At 43.0% G+C, this 18,558-nt stretch overlaps 10 non-coding genes across 10 annotated transcripts; all 10 read right to left on the bottom strand.

Annotated features, from left to right (window-relative positions):
* Nucleotides 1-71: 71 nt before the first annotated feature.
* trnaf-gaa (transfer RNA phenylalanine (anticodon GAA)) lies at nt 72-144 on the bottom strand. Its single transcript has one exon. It is a non-coding gene; the product is annotated as a tRNA-Phe (tRNA).
* Nucleotides 145-241: 97 nt separating this feature from the next.
* trnai-aau (transfer RNA isoleucine (anticodon AAU)) lies at nt 242-315 on the bottom strand. Its single transcript has one exon. It is a non-coding gene; the product is annotated as a tRNA-Ile (tRNA).
* Nucleotides 316-394: 79 nt separating this feature from the next.
* Nucleotides 395-466, bottom strand: trnap-ugg (transfer RNA proline (anticodon UGG)). The gene has a single exon. It is a non-coding gene; the product is annotated as a tRNA-Pro (tRNA).
* A 915-nt stretch (nt 467-1,381) lies between these two features.
* trnaq-cug (transfer RNA glutamine (anticodon CUG)) lies at nt 1,382-1,453 on the bottom strand. The gene has a single exon. It is a non-coding gene; the product is annotated as a tRNA-Gln (tRNA).
* A 109-nt stretch (nt 1,454-1,562) lies between these two features.
* Nucleotides 1,563-1,635, bottom strand: trnaf-gaa (transfer RNA phenylalanine (anticodon GAA)). Its single transcript has one exon. It is a non-coding gene; the product is annotated as a tRNA-Phe (tRNA).
* Nucleotides 1,636-1,875: 240 nt separating this feature from the next.
* On the bottom strand, nt 1,876-1,947 carry trnap-ugg (transfer RNA proline (anticodon UGG)). The gene has a single exon. It is a non-coding gene; the product is annotated as a tRNA-Pro (tRNA).
* A 10,808-nt stretch (nt 1,948-12,755) lies between these two features.
* Nucleotides 12,756-12,827, bottom strand: trnaq-cug (transfer RNA glutamine (anticodon CUG)). Its single transcript has one exon. It is a non-coding gene; the product is annotated as a tRNA-Gln (tRNA).
* A 108-nt stretch (nt 12,828-12,935) lies between these two features.
* Nucleotides 12,936-13,008, bottom strand: trnaf-gaa (transfer RNA phenylalanine (anticodon GAA)). Its single transcript has one exon. It is a non-coding gene; the product is annotated as a tRNA-Phe (tRNA).
* Nucleotides 13,009-13,105: 97 nt separating this feature from the next.
* trnai-aau (transfer RNA isoleucine (anticodon AAU)) lies at nt 13,106-13,179 on the bottom strand. The gene has a single exon. It is a non-coding gene; the product is annotated as a tRNA-Ile (tRNA).
* Nucleotides 13,180-13,258: 79 nt separating this feature from the next.
* Nucleotides 13,259-13,330, bottom strand: trnap-ugg (transfer RNA proline (anticodon UGG)). Its single transcript has one exon. It is a non-coding gene; the product is annotated as a tRNA-Pro (tRNA).
* Between the last annotated feature and the right edge of the window lie 5,228 nt (nt 13,331-18,558).

Raw genomic sequence — 18,558 nt, 5'->3', positions numbered from 1 at the left:
AAAGAGCGCACGGTCTTGTGAATGCAAGAGCTCCACTATAACTAGAGCAAAGCATTGGACAGAGGGACGCATGCCGAAACCCGGGATCGAACCAGGGACCTTTAGATCTTCAGTCTAACGATCTCCCAACTGAGCTATTTCGGCCACGTTTGCAGATTTCTTGACTTGCGAATCGTAGTACGCGGACGACCCCTGGCGCTGAAGCCCTGAATTATGTTACAGAATGCCAGAGAAAAGCCTTTGGCCAGTACGGGGATCGAACCCGCGACCTTGGCGTTATTAGCACCACGCTCTAGCCAACTGAGCTAACAGGCCATGGGTCTCCTGCATTCATGATCTGGATTGCCATAGTGCCACCTTGAGTGTCCTCACAATACGATGAATGCTTAAAGCAGGGCTCGTCCGGGATTTGAACCCGGGACCTCTCGCACCCAAAGCGAGAATCATGCCCCTAGACCAACGAGCCGAGCGGTGTGCAGCGATTGTGATTTCAAGGCGCATTGGAAAACCATTTTCCCTGTGTGCCCCGTTTCATTGAGCCAAGGCAATGCGCGTCTTTTTCCGATAATGCGCGGGAATTTGCTCAAATGATAGAGCGCTCGCTTGGCATTCGAGAGGTAGAGGGAATGACGGCCTTATTCTCCATATTAGAGGCTTTTGGAGCTTCCTTCGTGCGACTTAGCCCTCCCTATGCTACCTGTCGAGGCTCACCTTTGCAGAAAAAGGTCTTCGTGTTGAATACTGTTCATATATTCAGTCACAAAAAGCCTTCAGTGCCCCTTGTCTCTCCTCGCTATGGCACCTGGACACAAATGACAAGAATCTCCCATATGGTGTGCGCATTGCTTTTACCCAGAGCAACGTAATGCAGGACATTTCACGATCAGAGACAATCAAGTTGTCACTTAAGATTCCACAAGTTTTTTTTTGCTGTGTAACTTGCATTTTCAATAAACCAGTGTGGATATGTGAGGTGGTTCGTTTCCTTGCCCTTTTCTTGTAGTTTCTTGAAAAGGGTTATCCTCCATTACTGTTGGGCAATTGTCAAAATAAGGCTTGCGAATCGTAGGTAAGGTATTGACCTTTGGCTCATTGTGTACCGTTGGCCTGTTGTCAGTGTGAAAGCAGCAAATGCTACTTTAACTCGAGGTTTAATGAAACCTAGTTGTTATCCTACCATTGTCTTACGTTGTCATTACAAAGATCCTCCACCTTCTATGTGGTTCCTCGTTCCACAAGTACAACACTTTTCCTGCATGTAAACAGATGAAATTCACTCGTGTTTGCCTGACAGCTTAAACGTTTTAGTACAAAGGTCAAAGATCGGGGCGGTAACAATCCCTGGCATGAGCCCCTCGAAAAGGTGTAGATTTTCAATGAGAGGTCTCACCGAGATTTGAACTCGGATCGCTGGATTCAGAGTCCAGAGTTCTAACCATTACACCATGAAACCCAACGTGAAGCTGTTTTCGACATGCAAGATTCCGAAGAAAAGAGCGCACGGTCTTGTGAATGCAAGAGCTCCACTATAACTAGAGCAAAGCATTGGACAGAGGGACGCATGTCGAAACCCGCGATCGAACCAGGGACCTTTAGATCTTCAGTCTAACGCTCTCCCGACTGAGCTATTTCGGCAACGTTTGCAGATTTCTTGACTTACGAATCGTAGTCCGCGGACGACCCCTGGCGCTGAAGCCCTGAATTATGGAACAGAATGCCAGAGAAAAGCCTTTGGCCAGTACGGGGCGACCTCGGCGTTATTAGCACCACGCTCTAGCCAACTGAGCTAACAGGCCATGGGTCTCCTGCTTTCATGATCTGGATTGCCATAGTGCCACCTTGAGTGTCCTCACAATACGATGAACGCTTAAAGCAGGGCTCGTCCGGGATTTGAACCCGGGACCTCTCGCACCCAAAGCGAGAATCATGCCCCTAGACCAACGAGCCGAGCGGTGTGCAGCGATTGTGATTTCAAGGCGCTTTGGAAAAGCATTTTCCCCGTGTGCCCCGTTTCATTGAGCCAAGGCAATGCGCGTCTTTTTCCGATAATGCGCGGGAATTTGCTCAAATGATAGAGCGCTCGCTTGGCATTCGAGAGGTAGAGAGAATGACGGCCTTATTCTCCATATTAGAGGCTTTTGGAGCTTCCTTCGTGCGACTTAGCCCTCTGAAAGAATGTAAACTTCTTATGTCCCCTTGTCTAACAATATTCTATGGTTGAAGAGTCTAGTCGCCTGGAGACAAAGTTTGACACAGACACAAGTGCTTGTTCAATCAGAGTCCAATGTTTATTGTTTTAGGACTAATACTTATAATTTTCTCTTAGGAGGCGTCATATAAAACCACCTAAACAGTGGAAAATCACCAGACTTTCTGTTTAGTCTTTCCTCCTGAACAATCAGATATGATTACATATTCATTATTACAACAACAGAACAATCGTCCATAGGCATCATTAGGAACCTTGATATGGAGAACAACAGATACTTATATCAACATAAGACAGCATGACATGATAGAACTTTCAACGAGGTTAAACAACAAGAATGAAAGGCACATCTTATATGAATAGAAGCTAATATTAATAGGAATTAATAGGAATGAATACATATGATAAATGAACTTTGTATTAAACACAGATGCAATATTTGTAGAGGACAGGACGAAATCCAGATTCTCACAATGGCCACTTTCAGACCAACGGTCTTACAAGCAGTCCTGTGTCCCTTTAAAGAACAAATATATATAGAGTAGTACAAAAGGTTAATCAAAAGGTTAATACAAAATCTTTAATAAAAGGATTGTTGCATTTGCGTATTTTTATGTGGTTTTCTGGTTTGCAAGCTGCTCTTTGAGGTAAAAGATCAATCGGACTGATTTGTAATAAAAACATAACAACACCAATCACCCTCAATAAAAACGAAAACATAAACATAATTATATCTACTCTTCATCATCTACCGTGCCAATCTCAATTACCGAATCGTCAAGCCCATTATCTCCTTCCATTACATTGTCACGTCCATCAACATTTCTTGGTTCTTCTATCACCGGTATTGGTTCTGGTTCTAACTCCTGCGTTTGAACACAATCAATATCATCCTCGTCCGTATCGCTGTTATGATCAAATATGGATCCCCAAGTTTGATTCTGATCTTTCGGACGATAACCTTTAGATGTGCGTCTAACCAGCATAGCCTGGTTGACGTCAGTCGTTCTTTTTGCTAACATCATTCGATCGGTTCCTTTGGTTGTAAAAGAAGTAACAGATCTTTTAACACATCCCACCACACACTGCAACATGCATGGCAAAAATAATAACAAGGCTAAGATGGTCATCACAACTGGAATTACTGAACCGGTTATCCAATATCCCCATCCCCCGGATAGGCTGTCCAACCATTGAAACCATGTTGCATCTACCGGTGTGGGTTCACGAACTGATTCTCTCATGTGCTTCACAACGTCGGTGATATTGTCTGCATAATCTGGAATTGAAAAACAACAAGATACTCCTAGCATTTTGCACACTCCTCCTTTCTCTGCTGTTAATATATCCAAAGCAAGTCTATGTTGCACGACGGCAACTCTCATTTTCTTTAATTCGTTAGAGATTGAGTTTAAAGCTTGTGCTGTGTCATATTCCAAAGAAAGAACTTGCCATGCCAGAGCATTAATTTTATTCAGAGCAACAGTAGTACCGGTTCCTGTAAACAAACCTGCTAGGGACCATCCCACGTTCTCCCAAGGAGTAGTCCATGGATCACTAGTCTTATGGCCTGCATAATAATTTGGCAGTTTTACTTCCCTTTTATGTCTATTCAGAGATGTGGCCAGATTTGTCTTTTCCATTATACTAGTTCCTGTGGACAAAATAGCAGCATAACAACAACCTTTCCATTCCCCTGCATCTAAATGGTAATATGCAGTTTCACCACAAACCCACACCATTCCTGGTGAACTGTCTAAGTGTGAAAATGGACATTCAAATCCCTCAGTAGTTTTATTGAGATATTGTATGATGCAATTATGATGTCCGTTATTTGATTGAGACAAAGTAATTTCATTTCTACAATCGGACATTCCTACTATATGTCTGCCTGATTTGGAACACACACATAATTCTGCGGGACGAGCATTTACATAAAAGGCAGGACCTTGAAAAGGTTCTCCTGTATACGAACAGTTATAGTCTCGCATTACGGATGTTGGTGGTCTTCCTTCTCGAATATTCAGAGTCATTTGTACAATTAAAGACATTTGTTTTGGCATATTGCAATCACCCTTACCATTTACTAGCATGTCTGCTGTAAGCTCCTGTGTTCTCCACATTGAGTGGAGCTGTATACATACCCAACAATCTCCTCTAACCTCATCTGCTAAGACTTCTCTCTGCAATAAGGCTAAGGCACATGCATAATTACCACCACATTTAGATTTTGCAACTCTTACTTTTTTAGTTTCTTGGTCGAGATTAGAACCCATAAAAAATTCAATATCCTGTGGTGCTTCTCTTTGCTTATTTGAATAGCTGGGTATCGGGTTTGCACTTAGTTCCTTAATTCTTTCTTTTATTTCCCTCATCGTTGGTGGTTCTATTTTAATTTGAACTTCCTGATAACGGTCTTTACCCAATAAGGCCCATACGCAGTAGTAAATTCCTTCATCTCGAAATATAACCTCTCTTATGGTAACATTCATTATCCCTGCATAACTTTCCTTATGGTCTGGACCAAGAAGCGAAGGAAGAGACTCTATAGGAATGGTTTTTGCCTTACCAAAATATACACAACGTTTTCCATCCCACATTACTCTCTAGGGTAACTTTACAATCTTTATTTCAAACCTGGGGTCGGTGCCTAAGGCTTCAGGGCCATGATACGCTATTACCTCTGACCACCTACACGATCCCTTGCAGATATACAGACTTTCTCCGAATTGTTCCCTAACTGCTTCGATATTGCCAGCTGCCCCCATGGTTAAAGATATTGGGTCACAAAGGAAGCTTGCACTGCTGCCTGCCCTAAGAGTGACCTTGATCGTCTCTTTATCAGGGAAACTTTCATCTACTTCCCGTTTTGGCCGTGTGGCGAGAGTTTCATTTCTCTCTAATTTTACTTCTTGATTTAGGATTATACCAGTGATTATTATACTTATTAGGACTAGAATAATCGTTGTTCCACGCAGTCCACACATACCTGGCTGCCTGAACGGATGCCACGGCCTGTTAGGTTCAATCATTGTGGATGTGGGCAGTCTCTCTTGCTTACAACTAATTCCCCCTCCTCTAGCCTGAAAGCATACAGAACTAGGCTACCTGGTATTCCACGTTGCAGCACTACTCTCGTTGGGTCAGGGGCAATTCCTATGGTCGTTTTTACTGCGTTAAGAAGATCTGGGCCGAACACAATAAGGGCTTCTGCTAGTGTGCACGCAGTGTAAGAATTGATATCTAAGAATTCCATAGGAAATTGATTAGGATAATTTCAATGATTCAATTTGGCCCTCAATGCACCTCAGGGGAAGCTACGGAGTCAGCACTGTTGGCTCAATGGGCCTCCTATCTTCTTGCTTTGGGTGGCCCCTACCTCACAAAAGGTAGTTCTGTCCTCAGCTTAGTCAGTGCTTTCTCTACCCTGAGATGTATTGAGGTGAATCCCCTGTTGAGATTCTATGTTAAATTGGAGCTTGCCTGCTCTCCTGAAGAACACAACTTCAGTCTGGAAGCGTGTATCCACTGTGGCTGGTAGTCCGTCAGAACTCCAGTCCGTGTTACGGCAATCAGAGTCGCTGGTCCGTGGTACTTTGGTTCTCCAACCTTTGTTGGCTTCAGATTCCTCACAAAGACCTTATGTCCTGGAACAAAGTTATGAGTAGGGTTTTCTGAGGGAAGAGGAAGGCACAAAGAAACATCAGCACATATCGAATTTAACTTTTCGACTAGGGAGGTCACGTAGTCTTCCTGGATCACCTGAAGATCACCTAAACAAGAAATACCAGACCGGCCTTTGACCCACGGGGTCGGGAAAGGTCTACCCATTAGTACCTCGAACGGTGACAATTTTGTCGTGGAAGATGGGGTCATTCTTATTTCTGCCAAGACTGCGGGCAATAAATCAACCCACTTTCTTCCTGTATCGAGTACAGCTTTTGTTAGTCGTGTTTTCAGTGTTCGATTACATCTCTCCACGACTGCTGCACTTTGCGGATGATATGGAATATTAAAATGCCAATCAATAGACAACACTTTTGCTAAGAGCTGTGTTACCTTTGACGTGAAACTCGTCCCGTTATCCGATTCCAATCTGGCCGGTACGCCCCACCTTGGCACAATCTCCTTCGTTAAGATTTTTACCACTGTTTTAGCATCTTCCTTTGCGCATGGAAATGCTTCAGGCCACTTTGAGAATCGATCCACAATTACCAAAAGATATTTTAAGTTACCTATTGGCGGCATGTGCGTAAAATCAATTTGTAAATGTTGAAAAGGAGCTTCCGGATGTGTCAATGCATCGTGCTTAGCTGATTTGTGCGGATTTACCTGAGCACATGTTAAGCATGCATCCAAAACAAGCTTTGCTGTTCTATGAACATCGGCTATACAGTACAATTGGTTAATTGCTTGAACTACATTTGCACAACTGGTGTGAGATAACCCATGGTAATGTCTAATTAGGATGATTAACCCTAATTTCGGTAGTGCTATTCTACCCTGTCCATCTCTTATAATCCCTTCCTTATCAGGAGTGCAAACATTTTTCCTCCAATGCTCTAAGTCTCCCTGTGTTGTTTGACTTTGCAGGAATTTGATATCAATGTCAGATACATTCGTTATGTGCACCGTCATTGCTACCTTTGATTCATTTTTTGGATGAAATGGTGATTTAATCTGAGCTTGGGCTGCTGCCTTTGCGGCTTCATCAGCCCTTCTGTTGCCTATAGTCTGTTCATCCTCCCCCGAAGCGTGACCCTTGACCTTTACTATGGCCACTTCGAGCGGAAGCTGAACTGCTTCAGTCAACTGTCCTATCAGATTTGCATGTGCTATTGGCTTTCCATCAGCAGTTTTAAAACTTCTCGCTTCCCACATTCTGGCATAATGGTGAAGAACACTCCAAGCATACCGAGAATCGGTGTGAATTGTTACTCTCTTTCCTGTCATCAGCTCACAGGCCCGTATTAATGCTATCAACTCTGCAGCTTGAGCCGAATTGTAATCTAAAGCAAAAGCTTCTTTTACCTCTCCTGTCTCGGAAACCACAGCATAGCCACAGAGGTAGACACCGTCAGATGGCTTTGAACAAGACCCATCAACATAAATGTGTTCTCCCCCCTCTAGGGGCGTGTCCAACAGATCGAACCTAGAAGAGTAAGAAGTGGTCAGTTCAAAGATGCAATCATGTTCAACATTAAAATCTGCCATGTCTACCATACCCAAAATACCCAGCAAAGCAGGATTAACGTTTGCTGTTGTTTGAATGCTAAGATTTTGTTGTTGCCAGCAGAGTAGCCTCGTAACCTGAGCGTCGTTGCGCTGTCATGTGTTGTGTTTGCATGTTGTGTAAAATTACACCTACCTGATTGGATGCATACAATATTAAAGGGTGTGACAGCACAGTTTTCTCAGCCATCTGTACAATCAGAGCAGCTTCAGCCACAGCACGAAGACATGCTGGCATACCTGTGACAATGTTATCTAACTTTTTAGACAGATATGCAACTGGCCTATATGTTGAGCCATGAAGTTGCAATAGGACCCCTAGAGCTGCACCCACTGTCTCCCTAACATGCAAGTGAAAAGGTTTTGTGTAGTCCGGCAGGCCCAATGCTGGTGCTGTCGTGATGGCTGCTTTCAAAGCATTGAAATGTTCATCAGCTTCCGCAGTCCACTCCAATGCTGTGTTTGGCGGAGCTTTGTGATCTATCAGACCTCTATCAGACCCCTCAGGTGCCTATCGTGAATCGCACAGTCCGGTATCCACTGTCTACAATAGTTAATTAGTCCCAGAAAGCTTTGTAGCTCCTGTATTGTTCGTGGGGACTTAACCTTTCTGATCAGCTGGACCCTATCTGTAGATATTGCTCTGAGACCTTGCATCAACACATGTCCCAGATAGGTTACCTTGGATTGAACCCATTGCAGTTTCTCTTTCGAGGCTTTAAAACCTGTTTCGGCAAGTACATTGCAAACAATTATAGATGCTTTTTCACAGTCCTCCTCCGTCTCCCCCGACACGAGTATGTCATCTGCAAACTGAAGCACACACACTGTTGAAGGCAAATCAGTCATTTTGGCCAAAGTTCTGTGCACTGCTGCAGAAAAGACAGCGGGTGAGTCTACATAGCCCTGAGCAAGGCGTTTCCATGAATATTGCTGCCCCTTAAATGTAAATGCTAACAAAGGCTGAGTATCTGGGTGTACAGGTACAGAGAAAAAGGCTGCACACAAATCAATTACTGTAAAATACTTGTGCGAATGTGGCACTGAATTCATAACAGTCAAAACATCAGGCACAATTGGTGCGAGTGGTATAATTAACTGATTAACTGCCCTTAAATCTTGAGTTAATCTCCAAGTTTTCCCATCCGCTTTCAAAACAGGATTGATTGGTGTGTTATATGGTGAGTGTGTTTGTTCGAGGACACCCTGCTTGACAAAGTTTTCAATCAAATGTTGAATGCCTTGTTCCTTATCTTTAGACAAAGGGTATTGTTTAATGTAGACAGGCTTGTTTGTTTTAAGTTTAGCCTGATAAGGTTCCATGTCAATGAAACCAGTTTCATCCCTGAACTGAGACCATAACAAAGGGTTAATCATGGTGTCCGCCCCTATAGATATGCTGCTACCGGAGGGAGTTACCCTTGAGCCGCTTATCTGTCCACTTGTAGGCAGAGGATCGACGGATGCCTGTAAACTAGACAGAAAGGAAAAAAACAACCTTGTTATCAGTAAACTTAATGTCCATGCCTAATTTATGCATCATATCACGACCTAAAAGATTTAGTGGAGCACCTGGAATAATTGTGAATTTGTGGAAGAATGGTTTAATGCCAGAGGCTGCAACCTGTAAAGGGGGTGTTACAGTACAAACAATGTCAGTTCCGGAAATTCCCACAGAGTGAATAATTTGATTAGTAATAGGACCCTCATAACTGTTAGAAGTCATAGACGAAGCATCTGCGCCTGTATCAAGCAGACAGGTTTGAGGCTGGCCGTTTATCATAAGGAAAAAATAAGGCAAATCCTCCCCATTATTCGAAAGGTCAGGGTCATCATACATAAATCAGAACTGACATCACTCTGATCACTCTGTGGGCACCCCTATTCTTGATTTGAGGGCCACTGGGTTGGGTATGGAGCAGCCGTGGTCTCATATGGAGCACCCGTGGTCTCATGTCTGCTGGGTGGTGTGGGTTGTTGTGTGTGTGTCTCACCAGAAATCGGCTTGCGCAAGTGTCTGCACTCTCGTTTGTAATGGCCCCTCCTTCCGCAACAAAAGCAAATGACCTCAGACTTCTTCCTTTGGCTAGGGTTTACAGCTGTTTGTTCAGTCCTCCTCTTTTCGGGATAGCCTGTAAACATAGCATGTTCCTGTTTTACAGAAAACCCCCCAGAGCTATCCAGCTCTCTGATTCGCTTTCCTAGAGCATCTAAAGTCATATCATGCAAGTTTGAAGTTGTTATTCTGATTAACTGCGCTTGTTTCGGATTCATGTTATTTAACAGAGTATTGACAAATAGAGGCTTTATATCATTATTCATAGGCAATTTAGAATCTTCGACCCATGCTTTCTTAAAACGCACAAAAAAATTGAGCAGCTGATTCCTTCGCTGCCTGCTTAGTGCCTGCAGCATATGATAAGTCCTGTTGATTCCCTAAGCGTTCATCAAGAAACTCTCTTAGCTGTTTGAAAAATGTTTCAACATTAGCAGCCGTCTCCCAAAACATCTCGTGTGGGTTTGCAGCTGTACCGCTATTTGTGATTTTATCATTGTCAAGTAATAATGCGGGACATTTTTCAATCAGCATTTCCTCTGTTACATCTTTCTCTAGTTTTCTTAACAACACCGCTCGGAAATCTCTTCCTGTAAAATGCCCATATTTTGTATGTGTTTGCAAAATTGATACATATTTACCCGCATCCTGTGGAAAAGGCAAGCTTTTACAGATCGCCTCCATATCAGACATTCTTAACGGTCTTTCATTTAGCGTGTTTCCAGCTCTTACCCAACCCATTGAATTTTGAAGGTTTGTTGTTACATTAGGTTTATCAATTAACTTTTCCGGTTTTATCTCTTTTGGTTTTATCGGCAGTGATGGTGCAGAGGGAGAAAACTGTGTCTGGCAAGGGTTCCTATATCCCGGTGGCTTTTCAAATGGCCACTGGTTTTGCTTTGCATACGCAATAATTTTAGATTTTTCCGGACCCTGGTCCCAAACCTTTTTCATGTCTTTCCATACTGTATAAGCTTTATTCATGTATGGATAATCCCATGTTGGGTCTCCCAAACCTCCCGTTGACATGCCCCCTGCCAGTAACATACACTCATCAGCAAATGAACCTTCCCTCGGATAGGGAAAATCAATTTTCGGTTTCATTCCCTCCGACCATCCTGCGATATTGCTAACATATGGATCTGTATAAAATCCTCGATTATTTCTGTACATAAATGCGACTGGCGTTTCGCCCGGCAGTGGCCTCGAAACAGAATTTCCCATCTTACACTCTATATATACCCGGCGGTGATAAACAGTACAGTACAGACAAAACAAAGAAAAACCCTCGTGTTCAATCGACCAACAGTTTCAACAGTGCTGCATGTATTATTTTGTGTTCAGAGGTGGATATTACATTCACCGTCCTTTTCTGACACCAATATCTCAATACATGCAGTAACAGTGATATCAATAATATTTTCAATTTTAACTGTAAGAATTTATCTTTTAGAATAACCATTAAACAGATTTTATTTCTTTTTATTTATTTTTTGTGAGTAACAAAGCCTTTACCTCAAAGCTAACACTTCGATCCCAAATTACAGTGTGATCAAGACTGCATTAAGCATTCATATTCGTGCGTTAATAATTATTTTATTAATTACTGTTGCCAGCCTCGCTGTGACAACAATGGGAAGTCGAATCCCACTAACATGAATTGAAACCTATTCATATTCGTTAATAATTATTTTACTAATTACTGTTGCCAGCCTCAGTGTTACAACAATGGGAGAATCAACTCCCACTAACATGAATTTAAACACACAAGAATCCTACAGGGTAAGCGTTAGATTTCTTTAAGTCATAAAAACTGTATAGAAAAACACCCCTTTTAATGTAGGTCTGTGTCCGATCGTCAGTGTGCCAGAGGTATTTTGTTCTCTTTCGTTCAATGAGAGAAGAGTCTCCCCTCAGACGAGCCCCCAACTGAAAGAATGTAAACTTCGTATGTCCCCTTGTCTAACAATATTCTATGGTTGAAGAGTCTAGTCGACGGAACACACAGAGTTTCAGGCCTGGAGACAAAGTTTGACACAGACACAAGTGCTTGTTCAATCAGAGTCCAATGTTTATTGTTTTAGGACTAATACTTATAATTTTCTCTTAGGAGGCGTCATATAAAACCACCTAAACAGTGGAAAATCACCAGACTTTCTGTTTAGTCTTTCCTCCTGAACAATCAGATATGATTACATATTCATTATTACAACAACAGAACAATCGTCCATAGGCATCATTAGGAACCTTGATATGGAGAACAACAGATACTTATATCAACATAAGACAGCATGACATGATAGAACTTTCAACGAGGTTAAACAACAAGAATGAAAGGCACATCTTATATGAATAGAAGCTAATATTAATATGAATTAATAGGAATGAATACATATGATACATGAACTTTGTATTAAACACAGATGCAATATTTGTAGAGGACAGGACGAAATCCAGATTCTCACACCCTCCCTATGCTACCTGTTGAGGCTCACCTTTGCAGAAAAAGGTCTTCGTGTTGAATACTGATCATATATTCAGTCACAAAAAGCCTTCAGTGCCCCTTGTCTCTCCTCGCTATGGCACCTGGACACAAATGACAAGAATCTCCCATATGGTGTGTGCATTGCTTTTACCCAGAGCAACGTAATGCAGGACATTTCACGATCAGAGACAATCAAGTTGTCACTTAAGATTCCACAAGTTTTTTTTTGCTGTGTAACTTGCATTTTCAATAAACCAGTGTGGATATGTGAGGTGGTTCGTTTCCTTGCCCTTTTCTTGTACTTTCTTGAAAAGGGTTATCCTCCATTACTGTTGGGTAATTGTCAAAATAAGGCTAAGCATGAAAAATCTCTCTCCCCAAATCTTCTCTTTATAGTACGTGTGTGTGTGCAATCACATTAACGTTTCAGAAATGGGCAATTTGTTATATTTATTTTCCGCTTTACCTTGGTTGTATTGACCTTTGGCTCATTGTGTACCGTTGGCCTGTTGTCAGTGTGAAAGCAGCAAATGCTACTTTAACTCGAGGTTTGATGAAACCTAGTTGTTATCCTACCATTGTCTTACGTTGTCATTACAAAGATCCTCCACCTTCTATGTGGTTCCTCGTTCCACAAGTACAACACTTTTCCTGCACGTAAACAGATGAAATTCACTTGTGTTTGCCTGAGAGCTTAAACGTTTTAGTACAAAGGTCAAAGCGGTAACAATCCCTGGCATGAGCCCCTCGAAAAGGTGTAGACTTTCAATGAGAGGTCTCACCGAGATTTGAACTCGGATCGCCAGATTCAGAGTCCAGAGTGCTAACCATTACACCATGAAACCCAATGTGAAGCTGTTTTCGACATGCCAGATTCGAAGAAAAGAGCGCACGGTCTTGTGAATGCAAGAGCTCCACTATAACTAGAGCAAAGCATTGGACAGAGGGACGCATGCCGAAACCCGGGATCGAACCAGGGACATTTAGATCTTCAGTCTAACGCTCTCCCAACTGAACTATTTCGGCCACGTTAGCAGATTTCTTGACTTGCGAATCGTAGTCCGCGGACGACCCCTGGCGCTGAAGTCCTGAATTATGGAACAGAATGCCAGAGAAAAGCCTTTGGACAGTACGGGGATCGAACCCGCGACCTTGGCTTTATTAGCACCACGCTCTAGCCAACTGAGCTAACAGGCCATGGGTCTCCTGCTTTCATGATCTGGATTGCCATAGTGCCACCTTGAGTGTCCTCACAATACGATGAACGCTTAAAGCAGGGCTCGTCCGGGATTTGAACCCGGGACCTCTCGCACCCAAAGCGAGAATCATGCCCCTAGACCAACGAGCCGAGCGGTGTGCAGCGATTGTGATTTCAAGGCGCTTTGGAAAAGCATTTTCCCCGCGTGCCCCGTTTCATTGAGCCAAAGCAATGCGCGTCTTTTTCCGATAATGTGCGGGAATTTGCTCAAATGATAGAGCGCTCGCTTGGCATTCGAGAGGTAGAGGGAATGACGGCCTTATTCTCCATATTAGAGGCTTTTGGAGCTTCCTTCGTGCGACTTAGCCCTCCCTATGCTACCTGTCGAGGCTCACCTTTGCAGAAAAAGGTCTTCGTGTTGAATACTGTTCATATATTCAGTCACAAATAGCCTTCAGTGCCCCTTGTCTCTCCTCGCTATGGCACCTGGACACAAATGACAAGAATCTCCCATATGGTGTGCGCATTGCTTTTACCCAGAGCAACGTAATGCAGGACATTTCACGATCAGAGAAAATCAAGTTGTCACTTAAGATTCCACAAGTTTTTTTTTGCTGTGTAACTTGCATTTTCAATAAACCAGTGTGGATATGTGAGGTGGTTCGTTTCCTTGCCCTTTTCTTGTAGTTTCTTGAAAAGGGTTATCCTCCATTACTGTTGGGTAATTGTCAAAATAAGGCTAAGCATGAAAAATCTCTCTCCCCAAATCTTCTCTTTATAGTACGTGTGTGTGTGCAATCACATTAACGTTTCAGAAATGGGCAATTTGTTATATTTATTTTCCGCTTTGCCTTGGTTGTATTGACCTTTGGCTCATTGTGTACCGTTGGCCTGTTGTCAGTGTGAAAGCAGCAAATGCTACTTTAACTCGAGGTTTAATGAAACCTAGTTGTTATCCTACCATTGTCTTACGTTGTCATTACAAAGATCCTCCACCTTCTATGTGGTTCCTCGTTCCACAAGTACAACACTTTTCCTGCACGTAAACAGATGAAATTCACTTGTGTTTGCCTGACAGCTTAAACGTTTTAGTACAAAGGTCAAAGATCGGGGCGGTAACAATCCCTGGCATGAGCCCCTCGGCCGGTCGTGGATAGGTGGTATCCACTGACAGCCAATCAGATTGAAGCTCTTCTCCTGTTGTCCCAGGTCCTTGAGTGATGTCACAGCCAATCAGATTTTTTCACATCTTTTTTTTATGTTCGTTTGCACGGAGGTTCGAATCCCACTCGAAGCAACTCTGAAACATTGTTTTATGTGTGAAATGTAAATGTTGATGTTCATAACAAAATATTCTTAATGTCAGTGTTGAAATAATTTTTTTATTGTTCTCTTCACTATATGTTATTACCCTGTAGGATTTTTGATCAAATGTACATAAAATAATATTTTTAACAGCACCGAATGTATTCACATTTATGAAGAGTATTTTTTTATTTAAACTCCAATTACAATACATATGTCTCTTACCTTTGTAGTGCTATAACATTTGTAAATAAAATATATTTTACATCAGTTGAAAATATTTGCCATTTATTTGTATGTATATAAATATAAAAAATGAGTAGAAGATAAGTGCTTTTTTAGATAGTTTTTATTGTTTTCTCAACATTTTAAAAGGCAAAACAAACAAGCAAAAGATATTTACACGTGGAAAATTCTCATTTACTTTTTTCCAGAAACCCATCTCTGTCTTTCCATATTGTAAAAAGTAGACTTTTGAAAGTCTTTCCAGGTCATCTCTTTCTCCATACCCTGCTCTCTGTATATGGAATATACTTTAGCAGGACAATAAACATATTTCCCAGCAATTCCAGGAAAGCCCGTATGTATGTGTGGACTGTTTGGACCTTGTTTGAGTTCCATTTTACAAAACCGACACAGGCGACCTACATGCGGAGATTCAGGAATTTTTCGTTTTTGCTGTCCCTTCTCTTCCACCCTTTTTTTTGTGTCATCCAGTTCCCTCTGGAGGAACTCTGTTTCCATAAAATCTTTAAAAGGCATTATGGGATTTGTCAGCCCTTCACCACTATAAGCCTTAAAAACCTTGGTGGAACAGTAGAAGTACCCAACAGGTCCTTGCTGGTAAAAAAAATGGATGGAGGAACCATCACTTTCATAGCGAGACTTGGGCTGTCTGCAGGCAGCACAAGTCTTCATCTGTTTCTTTTTTTGTTCTGGTTGTTGTTGTTGTTGTTGCTGTTGATGCTTCTCCATAATACCCTCAACGATCCTCTCAATGGTTGCGTGTGAAAGTGGTGTGGTCAGAGCAAGTGCTGGTGGGTTTACAACTGCAGGATTAATTTTAACCACTGGCACACTAGTAGTCTCGCTCCCCTCTGTCAGAGAGTGCCACAGTCGCTGTGTCTGAAGTAGTTTTTCAGGAGAAGTATTTAACGAAGAACTGGTGTTTAGCAATTTGGCCAAGTGCTTGACATACTGAGCTATGTGCAGTTTTGTAGTAGGATGGAGCATGCTGTTGGGATCAGTACTGGAGTTATGGACCATTGCTGCATACTCCTGATCCACAAGTTTGAGCATATCCTTCTTCCCATGATGTTCAGTAAGCAGGTTGTCAATTGCCTCCTTCATTGCCGTTGTCCACCATTTGTGGTCTAGCACAAACACCCTTCAACCAGTCTTCACAAGTCCAGTACGAGCGCTTGCAGGTGAGGACACCATAGGCAGAGGCAGTACATGTGTTGTTCCTATAGCACAGAAAATCAGGCAATCAATATTTTGGCTCTTATACCATTTGTTAAATTAATTTGTTAATTTTTTGAATATTCACCTGGCTCTGACTGAGGCTCTGTGCAGGCACGGTGGAACAATGACACAGGCAGCGTATCAGCAGATTCTACAACAGCAGCAGCAGAAATACTTTTTTCATCAAGATGTATTTTTAGCAAGTATTTAGTTTTATGTGTAAAGAAAAAGGGCATTTTAAGCATGACACTGTACATATGTAAAATGTTTACCTGGCTTAGGCTGAAGATCCACATCAGCACCATGGCATGAGGACAGCAAGGGGGCAGGCAAAGTGATAATGGATCCTAGACGAACAAAACAGCATTAATAGAGTCACTTTAAAGACATAAAGTGTATGATAACGTCCTATATATTCTTTTAAAAAAGCGTTTCCTGACTCTGGATGTGGATCAAGGTCAGATGAAAGGTATCCAGCCCTGGCAGTGGACGGTCTGCTTTGCTCGGGAAGATCTAATGGCAGATCAGTTTTGCTCTTGTGCTTTTCCCAATCTAGCACAACAGGGCGACATCCAGGCTCCACATAGTCTAGCCCAAACCTCTCCCCAGAATCCTTGCTGGACACTAGAAGGGCAGGATACTTGGGCATTCTGAACACCCTTTCAGACGCAGTATTGAGATCTGCGATCAGGGATGGATCAAATACACCAGGAAGCCGAACACCTGGTGATTTCAGGTCCACCAGGCGCTGAAAGTTCCAACGTGCCACTCCCATCATCCCCTGGGCTTGAAACAACTCAGAGGAAACACGTGTGCCGGTGACCCACTGAGCCTGGTGGAAGTGGTAGCCCTCCTGCTGTGATGTGCCTCTTATTGGCACCCAGACATCAACTTTAGCTCCCTCACCCTGGACGTGATTAAGCTGCAGTGTCCCACCATGCCTATACAGGATCTCACCTGCTACTTCAGGATCACTCAGACATCCCCTCAAAATATGGACACGCTGAATGCGCCATGTCTTCAACATAGAGGGTTTGTAGAGGTGAACACCATTTGGATCAGCTGCCAAATGGAAGTGCTGCATGACCCCCTCAATCCTTTTGAGAAGTTCTTGAGAACCAGGAATCTTTGTTCTGCAGTGCTCCCGAATGTGCTGCTTGGTGGGGTTGGCTGGCTGAATACCACAAAACGCATAGGCATTCTTGAGCTTCATCAGGTCTTCTTGATCCACCACACAGAAAGCAGCAGACAGGAACTGGGTGAAGGAGCTGTATAAAGCATGATGCTCGGAAACACACTCCCGGTGAAAGCGCCTCATGCAATGAAACAGGTCGAGCTTGACATTGATGTGCTGATTGAAGCGAGATCTTGATGCGCATGCATTTTGCAGTTCACCAGAAGTGGCCTCGGCAATATCAGCATCAGCAGTTCTCCAGGCATTCCAGTTGAGATGTTCTCCAGCCTGCAGATCTGGCACCCTGAACGCTGCACAGCAATCCCTGAAACAGAAATATATATATTTTTAATTATAGTATAATTAAATTTAATTGTAGTATAATTACATATTAAAACTACAGTATTAATAGGTCTAAACAACAGTTTATGAGTAAAAAGAACGTGCACAGATGGTGAATTGTGAGGAAATGCAGGCAAACGATTGCATGATTCAAATGACTCACCTGTCCACCCAATGGTACCTTGCCTTTTCCACTCCTGCAATGTTGTACCGGTTTGCTAGGCCCTGATACATGGGTTCCATTGACCTTTCCGTCTCAGACTGCACCATCACCCACGAAAGGATCATCCAGTTTTCGTTCATGGTGGCGTAAGATGACATTGTGCCAGAGGTAAATGTAACTTTCCTTGCCACTTTCCGGGTGTGGTCAGAACGTAAAGCCTGCCCAAAGGTGCCCTGCAGTAGCTTTCTAATAGCTACCTGTTGTCGCTGGTACTCATAAAGGAGGCAGTCAGTGAGGTAGTCTGCAGACACAGAGATTCCATTCCATCCATCAGGATCATCATACTCGCCAAAGGGAGGAGGCTTGGTCTCATTTCTTAGGAATCCTGTGATGGTTTTCTGTCCATAATTTCCAGCCTCAGAATCCAGGACATTCTGGCAACTGAGGAGGTAGGCAAAGTCGGCACGTTCAAATTTCAGGTGCATCATTTCAATCACCTGCCTGGCCATGTCTGAGGGTGATTTTCCGGTACGCCGCAGCTCATCCATCACAGATCTACAGATGGCCTTCTTGTAAGTAAGAATTGCTGGCAGTACATTTGTAAACCTTTTGGGGAGCTTTTCCAGCCACTGTGGGTTGTCTGCATACCACCTTTTCTTGCAGACTTTGCAGCACAGCCGAGATGAGAAGAGGTAGTACTGACCTGTGATGCCCACGATCACACGAGGTCTACCGACTCCTGCACACGTGACCTGTGCTTTGCTACACCCCGCAATGCATGGCAGAGCATAGTTACTCTTAAGTCTAGCCATCAAGGTGTCATTTTCAGGTTTCCAAATAAAAAAAGGATGAAGCTGAAAATATTTGGCTGACGGCAGATCAGAGACTGTGTCTATCAGCTCAGGTTGAGGAGGTAAACGCCACAGTGAC

This window comes from Triplophysa dalaica, unplaced genomic scaffold, assembly GCF_015846415.1.
Source record: "Triplophysa dalaica isolate WHDGS20190420 unplaced genomic scaffold, ASM1584641v1 Contig2, whole genome shotgun sequence".
Classification (NCBI taxonomy): Eukaryota; Metazoa; Chordata; class Actinopteri; order Cypriniformes; family Nemacheilidae; genus Triplophysa; species Triplophysa dalaica.
The sequence above is the reverse complement of the archived record's forward strand: the minus strand, read 5'-3'. Positions and strand labels throughout refer to the sequence as shown.